Below are 10,000 nucleotides of genomic sequence, written 5' to 3' on the forward strand. Positions count from 1 at the left end.
GAGAGTGTCAATGAGTTGTTGACGGTCTCTCCCTGACTCCCACAACACGATATCATCTGCAAACAACAGCTTCTGACATTTCAAAAGAGCCGGCAAGTCGTTGATAAAGACCAAAAACAGCGTACAGCTGAGTGCCGATCCCTGCGGCACCCCCTGCTCAAGTGGAAGTTTCCTCGACAAGTGCTTACCAACACGAGTCTGTACCGTTCTTTCCGTGAGGAAATTTTGGATCCACCTAAGCATATATGAACCGACACCTAAGTTCATCAGTTTCAACAACAAGCCGGGCCTCCATACTCTGTCATAGGCCTGCTTGAGATCGATAAATACCGCTAGCGTCGACTGACCAGGTCGATTTGTGTTGCCCCACTGGAAGCCATCCGCCACTTTCTGCATGAATAACGTCACTTGATCGATCGCATTTCGTTGCCTCCTGAACCCGCCCTGTTCAGGAGCAATGAGACCCTTCGTTTCTAGAAACCATGTGAGCCTTCTGTTGACCATGCGTTCGGCCGCCTTCCCGACGTTGGACGTCAACGAGACGGGTCGGTAGCTTTCTGCACGATCTGGGATTTTCCCCTTTTTGAGCAGGGGAACAATCGTTGCCACTCGCCAAGCCTTGGGGAAATCCCCCTTAGTCCAAGTACGATTGATCAAATCCAACAGTTTCCTTCTGCCTATGGGACCGAGGTGTTTCAGCATTTCGTTGCTGATCCCATCTGGCCCCGGTGCCTTGCGCAATTTGCACTTCCGAAGTGCAATTTCTAGCTCTCCGTAGGTAAAAGAGTTGATGAATGTGCTCGTCTCATCCTCACCATAGACATATCTGCGTTTCGCTTTCGCCTTCCTGATGCTGTCTAGAGCTTTCGACACTTCGCTCCTCTCACCCGTCCTAGAGATGGCCGCAAAGGCATGGTTTAGAGCGTCCGACCGTTTAGAGTCAGTGACCACCAAGCCTTGGGCCGTTTGCAGGGGCGCAGCTGCTTTTGGTTCTTTCGCCCTGGTTAGGTTATTGAGAAGTTTCCATGCCTGTCGTCCGTCCGCAAGATCCAGGTTAGCACATGTCTTTGCCCACTTCTGTCTCGTACCCTCCGCAATGGCTTCCTTTACCTCCGCCGTTAGCTTGTTGTAAGCTCTTCTGGTTTCATCGGTTTTTCGACGACTATGCTGCCTGCGTGCAGCCCGCCTTAGTCGGATTAGGCGTGCCAGTGCTGGAGACCAAAAGTGACTAAACTTGCGCCCCCCGTAGGACCTTGGGATAGCTTTTCGAGCAGCACCTAAGATGGCTTCGACAAAGAGTCCGTAAGTCCGGTTAATGCAATCTGCTTGGATATCCAATCCGTCCAGAGCTACATCCGATGCACTCCTAAACAGATCCCAGTTAGCACGTTTATACACCCATTTTGGTTCTGTATATGGGGTACTCACGCTGAGCTTTCCGAGTTCGATTGTGACCAAGACCGGCAGATGATCACTCCCAACGTCGTTGAGCACGTCCACTCTTGACTGTGACCTTAAGTCAGTTGACACCAGGGACAAGTCTGGCCGCGACATACCCCCATGCCCGGTGTGCAGAAAGGTCGGGGGGCTGTCTTTGCCCTGCAAAACAACCAGATTTGTTTCGTCACATATCTCAAGTAGTCGGCGCCCTCGGACATCGGAGTCCGCGCATCCCCACATTGGGGACTTAGCGTTAAAATCACCCGCAACGATCATCCTTGTACCAAAAGGCTCTTGCAGTTTGAATTGCAACTCAGACTTAGGTGGATTGTATAGGTTTACGCATGTAAATCGCTGACCATGTTTGTACACCTCCACTGTCAAAGTGTCAGTCCCACCGGGTCCCGCAGGGGCGCTGGATTCCACTACTCGGGCTGTAAGCGTATTGCGTACGAACGTTACAAGTACCTGGCACCTCGAGCAGGAACACCGGTAGGCTGTGAAGCCGTAAAGAAGAGGTGGCCCCTCGTCTGAGCGTAAAGTCTCTTGGCACAATAGGACATCTGCCTCGTATTGCTCTGCTATCGTATAGACCTCGATCCGTTTCAGCGAGAACTGCCGATTCAGATTGAGGTGGATAATCCGTAGCTGTTTGCTTCGGTCGTAACCGGGTGGGGGGGCACCACTCCCCCCTGCCTTGCCTCCTGGTGCGTTCACCTTTCGGGTCCTGGTGAATGAGGGTGTACCACGTCCTCTCGCCTTGCCTCCTGGTACGGTCACCTTTCGGGTTTTCGTGGGGGGCACAACTCCCCCGTTTGTGCGTGAGGCCATCGTGGCGCTCTGGGCTAGTGGGCTGGGCTCGGGCGTCGTACTCGAGGGATGCTGGCCACCTGTCTCACATCCTATGATATTGCCGGTCTTTTGGTGGGGCACGACTCCACCGTATGTGCTTGAGGCCATTGTGGCGCTCTGAGTTAGTGGGCTGGGCCCGGGCGTCGTACCCGGGGGATGCTGGCCACCTGTCTCACATCCAGAGGAAACCGTTTCCTCCCGCGTTTTCTTGTCCGATAGTAGCACATTTTTCGACCACAAACCTATCGTTGCCGTTGTGTGGTCGGAGCCTGTTAGACCGGTAATGCTCATACCCGCGTTTTCGACACTTGACTTTTGCATAGATAGAGAGAAATTTGCCCCGGGGGGGGCGGACTGGTTGCATGTAAGACACATAGGCTGTCCCAATCGTTGAGACAGTAGCTGAATGTCTTGGACTGGTGTCCAAGACCGCTGAACCCATTGTCGGCACTGCGAGCTTGCCCTCGAGAGAGGGGAAATTTTGGAGACCGTCTCTTTCAACGTTCGTTACCAATGCCGTCGGCGTGGCGGCTTAGTGCGATGCCGGTGTCTCCGGAAACACTGGCCCCGAGGTCCCCCAACGTTTATGGCGCGCCGTTTCGTAGCACGCTAGGCTCCGGTCTTTTCACCCCCGTACTCAGCCTTGTGAGCCGAATACAGTGGCTACTAAGTTAGCCATGCTCCCCCACTCGGTGGGGGGCGGAGACGTGTGGCTGTTTTATTTTACATTGATCACCCGGCCTTTAAAACCTGTAATCAAAAACCAGTTCCACTTGGCCACCCCCACATGGGGTGTTCACGCGACAACCACGATGAGGTGGGATCTGGAATTGCCGCGAAAAAGTTCTAGCCAGCTTTCCTTCCTACCTACGCTCTGTTGCCAGAGGTACGAGGCTGAGGCACATGTGTGGGGGGGAGTGGGTAGGGGGATGTATGCACGTTGCCTTTATCCAAACGCTAGTTGACCGCCCGGAGGCAGTATTGTCGTGGACTTTGACTGTGCCAGTCGCGCTAACGACTTGAATGTTGGACCACCGTGGTCCTCGAGCTTACGGCCTGGAGGCTGTTTTCACCCCGACCTCACATCCGTGGCAGTTCCCCGCCTTCGAGGTGCTCCCCGGGGTATCGGTTACTCCCTTCTACCGTTGCTGGACACCTCCCCACCGTGGACTTGGGAGTCCTAGGAGAGGGCTACCCGCTCCAGCACCAAACCGATCGGTCTGGCCGGACAGGGCGGTACCGCCACTTAGAGCTCGGCCCCGGCCGACGCAGTCAGTTTGCCGAGTGGACATTCCGCCCATGCCAGCCAGGGCTACAGCCCGCGCCCTGCTCATTAGTTCCCCGCAGTCTGTCCGCTAAAGCCAAGAGGTTTCCCAGGCCTCCTAGCCCGCTTCCTTCAGGCTGGGGTTAAGCGAGACCACCACGACAAGGACTCAGGGCCTAGGTCTCCCATTGCTTTTACACTTGCCGACTGCTCATTCATCAGTGGCAAGCAACCAGTACCCTTGGCCACTCCCGGAGAGCGGAGTGTTCACGCGGCGACCACGATGAGGTGGTACTGGAACGCCGCGAAAAAGGGTCTAGCCAGCTTTCCTTCCTACCTACGCTCTGTTGCCAGAGGTACGAGGCTGAGGCACATGTGTGGGGGGGAGTGGGTAGGGGGATGTATGCACGTTGTCTTTGTCCAAAAGCGCTAGTTGACCGCCCGGAGGCAGTATTGTCGCGGACTTTGACTGTGCCAGTCGCGCTAACGACTTGAATGTTGGACCACCGTGGTCCTCGAGCTTACGGCCTGGAGACTGTTTTCACCCCGACCTCACATCCGTGGCAGTTCCCCGCCTTCGAGGTGCCCCCCGGGGTATCGGTTACTCCCTTCTACCGTTGCTGGACACCTCCCCACCGTGGACTTGGGAGTCCTAGGAGAGGGCTACCCGCTCCAGCACCAAACCGATCGGTCTGGCCGGACAGGGCGGTACCGCCACACACAGGGCTCGGCCCCGGCCGACGCAGTCAGTTTGCCGAGTGGACATTCCGCCCATGCCAGCCAGGGCTACAGCCCGCGCCCTGCTCATTAGTTCCCCTCAGTCTGTCCGCTAAAGCCAAGAGGTTTCCCAGGCCTCCTAGCCCGCTTCCTTCAGGCTGGGGTTAAGCGAGACCACCACGACAAGGACTCAGGGCCTAGGTCTCCCATTGCTTTTACACTTGCCGACTGCTCATTCATCAGTGGCAAGAAACCAGTACCCTTGGCCACTCCCAGAGAGCGGAGTGTTCACGCGGCGACCACGATGAGGTGGTACTGGAACGCCGCGGCTGCTGGCACCAGACTTGCCCTCCAATTGATCCTCGTTAAAGGGTTTAAAGTGTACTCATTCCAATTACGGGGCCTCGAAAGAGTCCCGTATTGTTATTTTTCGTCACTACCTCCCCGTGCCGGGAGTGGGTAAGTTGCGCGCCTGCTGCCTTCCTTGGATGTGGTAGCCGTTTCTCATGCTCCCTCTCCGGAATCGAACCCTGATTCCCCGTTACCCGTTACAAACATGGTAGGCATATCACGTACCATCGACATTTGATAGGGCAGACATTTGAAAGATGCGTCGCCAGCACTAGGGCCATGCGATCAGCACAAAGTTATCCAGAGTCACCAATCGGGACGCCGCGCCCCGCGAAGGGCAACGGCGATTGGTTTTGAACTAATAAAAGCGCTCTTTCCACGAGGGTCGGAGCTTGGTAAGCATGTATTAGCTCTAGAATTGCCACAGTTATCCAAGTAGGATAGTTTTCATCTAATAAACATCGACTGATTTAATGAGCCATTCGCGGTTTCACCGTGAGACAGTGTGAACTTAGACATGCATGGCTTAATCTTTGAGACAAGCATATGACTACTGGCAGGATCAACCAGATAGCTATCATCGTCGCCGGGCCGGGCGGCCCGACTTGCTTAAGACGGTCACAGCGCTAGCCTTCGTAGGCCAGCGCCTGCTCGGGGCGGGAGAATGCTGTCCTTTCAAGAACAGGTCCCTTTTGCGTCCCCTCGCTTTTCTTCGCCAGACTAAACACAGAGGGGAGCCAGACGCGCGCTGGAGACTCGACCCTCCGTTCGTCCTTAACGGACCCAATTTCGTTTTGCCAACCCAGACGCCCGTTGCGAGGGCCGGGTTTCTACGAGACCAACTATCGAGCTCTCCGTGCCGCACGGAACTCTTTCCTACGTACAACACGCTTAATGCGACCAACTACGGACACCGCACGTGCCCGCGGCCCCAAGAGCAAGGGGAGCCGACGAGCTACGATCTCAAGTGCCGATCCAAGTTACTGGGAGACAGCGTACGTAAGAGTAAGCATGCCACACACAGTCGCGGATCAGCGAATACCGCCGTACAGAGCGCTTGCGTTAGCCTTGCCTCCTGTTAGCCAGCCAGACACCGTGAGAACCCGACGCGCCATTACCGAGCTCTCTGCTAGCCTTGCCTCGCGCCGCCGCCAGTGGTTGGCTTGTCTCGTCTCGACTGGCGGTGTTCGGTGCTCAGCATGATTTCGCATGCTCCACAAGTATCATTCCAGACGGTGTATTATTTACGCGATTTTTTCGTAGAAGTCTATGTTATAGGTTGGATTTTCTGGAAAGTTGTTGCGTTTTGAATCTTTGGCATAAGGGGTGTGGACGGTACGAGTGTGCGTGAGTGTGTGTGAGGGTGAATGAGCTGCATAAATTAGCATAAATTAGCATAAAATATACGCTGTTGAAAGCCAGTAAGTTTAATAAGTCTAGCTCTAGTAATCTAGTAGTAATTAACGACTATTGTAGTGGATGCACTATGTGTAGACATACAATGCACTATGTCTCCACACTAGATCTAGTATTTAAAAAATAAATCTAGTGTACCGTATATTTTAGTTTTTGGAGGGAGGGTATGTAGAATAGAATAAAATAGAATAGAAGGTAGGTGGGTGGATCTATGTCTATTTATTTATTTATTTATTAATTAGACTAGATCTAGCTTCTAGGGTATTCTAGATTTGTTTAGATTTGTTTCTTTTTCTTTAGTCAGTGGCGTTCTTTTTTGTTTTTAGAAATATGCAAATGGCAGCTTCCATTGAATAGAAATCTATCTAGATCTAGTACTACTAATACTAGATCTAGTTAATATAATATAAAGACTAGATTGACTAGATCTAGTATTGTAGTAGGCCTATTCTAGATCTGGTTCTATTAAATAAAATAGTAGATCTAGTAAGGTCTAGATTAGGCCCCTATGTTTGAATCAAAGTCAAAGTGTGTTTCTGATTCTCAGTGATTCTGTTCAATCTGTCTAGTCTTCTAGATTTAGATCTAGATCTAGTTACTTAAACTAGAGTTAGTATTAATCTAGTTAGTAGTAACTTGTAGTAGATGTATTAATATAATTATATGCTATATATTGGGCTAGATCTATAATAAATAGACAGTTACAGGTGGACCCAGGGACACCCCTGGAGACTGTGATAGATTAGATGATTTAATTATCTCAATGTCTAGATTAGATCTAGATAGTAGATATCTCTCTCTATCCATCTATCAATCCATCCATCCATCCTCTGCAGTGCAGTGCCAGGCTGAAGGCTACAACAACATGAGCTAGATTATCTAGATCTAGTTAAATCTAGTTAATTAAATCTAGTTAGTTAAATCTAGTCAAATGAAGTAACTCAAATAACTGTATTTTTCTTCATTTCTAGTCTAGAAATTGAATTAGATCTAGATCTATTATAGTAGAGTTAAGTAGAGTCTAGATCTAGTGAAAAATCTAGTGATCTAATCATAGGAAATTAATAAAACTTGTCATTTCAAGTTAATTTCTAATTCTTTTTAATTCTTTTTGTATTGCATAGTTAATAAATTGTTGCTGCTGCTGCTAAAATGATGACTGGTCTGGGGGCCCCTTTTGGTAACTTGAAAAATGTACATTTAAAAAAAGGCAGCACACCACACCATCTGTAGAGTAGAGTAGAGTAGAGTGCTGTCTTGATGTGTTGCTGCTTTGCTTGATGACAGTGCTGTCTGAACAAATGTTGCAGGTTCGACTCCTGCCCCAGGCAAATGATATCGGGACAAGGACATAAATGGCAGTGGGTACTATAAGCCTGGTGACCCACCGTTTGTTCAACAGCCTGTGCCTTTTAAGCAAAATTGAAAGTTTAATTTATACTGCATGTTTTATTTGCATATTAGCATTACTGTTAGCATGAGAAAGTTAGGGTTAGGGGGTAAGGCTTATCCTTAGCGTTGGTTGTTAGGCTCTCCGTTACTTTCAGCTCATGCTTAGGTTTTTTTTTTCTGTATTATGCTTAGTCTATACTTAGGGTTCGGCCTAGGCACGGCCAGCCTAGGGCTCGGCCAAGGTTAGGTTGATATGCCCTCTGTTGTTTCAGCTTATGCTTAGGGTATGTCTGTATTATGCTTAGGGTTTCTTCAGCATATAGTTGGGCCTATACTTAGGGTTCGGTCTAGGTGTGCGGCCTAGGGCTCAGCCAAGGATTAGGGTTAGGCTGATGTTGTTTGTTTCAGCTTAAGCTTAGGGTTTGTCTGCATTTTGCTTAGGTTTTGGCTTATAATTAGGGTTTCTTCGGCCTATACTTAGGGTTCGGTCTAGGTGTGCTGCCAGCCTAGGGGCTCGGCCAAGGGTTAGGGTTAGGTTGATATGCCCTCTGTTGTTTCAGCTTAAGCTGCATTTTGCTTAGGTTTTGGGTTATGCTTTTTTTTTTTTTTTTTCGGCCTATACTTAAGGTTAGGTCAGGCCTAGGGCCTAGGGCCTAGAATATTTTGCATCGGGGTACTAGTACTAAAGTACTAGTACCAGATTTATAGCTATACTAGCATAGAATCTAATGCATTAAAGATGACAGTGTTTGTATGTCTGTGTGTGTCTGCACTAGCGTTTTTAAAATTGCTAGGTACAATGGAATTAAGAACATTTTCACATTATATATTAAAAAAACTAGCCTATGTGATGCTCATTCTGAAAATTTAATATAACTATTTTGACATGTTATTTCATGCTATGGTATTGCTATGGTATTGCTATGCTATGCTATGCTATGCTATGCTATGCTATAGTGTGGTAAAGGTAAAGCTAAAAAGGCTATGCTATTCTACTCTATGCTATTGTATGCTATTCTGTTCTTTGCTATGCTTTTGTATGCTATTATGTTTTATTCCATACTGTACTACACTGCACTGTACTATTTTATGCTAATGCTAATGCTAAAGCTAATGCTAATGCTAACTCTAATGCTATTGCTAATGGTAATCCTAATGCTAAACCTAATGCTATGCTATGCTATGCTATGCTAAACTATGCAAAGCCAATCCTAATGCTAATGATAATGTCCTACTATAGATGCAATATATGCTATGCTCTTATGCTATTATGCGCTATGTTATATATACTATTCTAATCTATGCTAATGTTATGCTCCTTTGATGTTACTCGACTTGTATGGTAGCTATGATGCACTTCACCGAACGTCTAAGTTTCTTGCAAGAGCACTATGGGAGGACTAGTCCTTCCTTCCTTCCTTCCTTCCTTCCTTCCTTCCTGCTCTGATTTTTCAATAGGAGTTCATCTCAGGTGCCAGCAGCCGCGGTAGGTAATTCCAGCTCCACTAGCGTATATTAAAGTTGTTGCAGTTAAAAAGGTCGTAGTTGAAATAAATAAATAAATAAATAAATAGTGTGTGCGTGTGCGCGCTCGCGTGCGTGCGTGCGTGCTTCCTTGCTTGCATGCTTGCTTGCTTGCTTGCTTGCGCATTGTTTATTGTTCTTTAAAAAGACATGTAAATGTACACAAATGTTTTCTTGGAAGTTCTCCGAAGACTTATGAAGTGAAAAAAATGCGCAGACATTTAAAGGGGAGACTAACGAGAAAAAAAAAACAATCCAATAGATTTAGTTAAAACATATTTATAACCTCCCTTAACAGTAGTTTAAAATTATGAGGTACCAGACTTGCCCTCCAATTATTTGGAGCATACTCTATATTTTCCGTTGTTTTTATTTTATTTTTCAAATGAAGTTAATTCTTATATATATTATATATGAATCTTTCTAAATGAAATAGTCTTGTAATGGTTGTATTTTTATTTTCTAAACATGCAAGGATATTCAATGGCTTGAAATTAATATTACTGAAACCCGGGAGGGTAGTGGGGGGGAAATAGGGGTAGGCTTGGGGGGGGGGGGGGTGGGGGGTGGGGAGGGGGGAGGGGAGGGTGGGGTGAAAGGTATTGTTTATTTTTCTTTAAAAAAAAAAGGTAAATGTACACAAGTCATGATGCATGTTTTCTTGGAAGTTCTCCAAAGACTTATGAAATGAAAAATGTATTTCGTTCGGGTGGTGTGTAAATATGTGTAGCTTGGATCAGAATTGAATTAAGAGAAAACAAAAAAAAACAAACGTACAACTATGAAAACAAAAAGCTCTTCATAGTAGTATTTTTCGTCTTTATGTTATTGTTAAATATATATATATATATATATATATATATATATATATATATATATATATATATATATATATATATATATATATATATATAAGAAAACTACTGCGCATTTTTTGGAAATCATGTTTTCTCGGAGGTTCTCTCTTCCAAAGACATATTTCGCTGGTGCGGTGGATGGGTAGGTAAGAGTTTGGGTGAGTTAAGGGTTATGTAGTTTGGAGGA

Source organism: Biomphalaria glabrata, chromosome 17, assembly GCF_947242115.1.
Source record: "Biomphalaria glabrata chromosome 17, xgBioGlab47.1, whole genome shotgun sequence".
NCBI classification, from domain to species: Eukaryota; Metazoa; Mollusca; class Gastropoda; family Planorbidae; genus Biomphalaria; species Biomphalaria glabrata.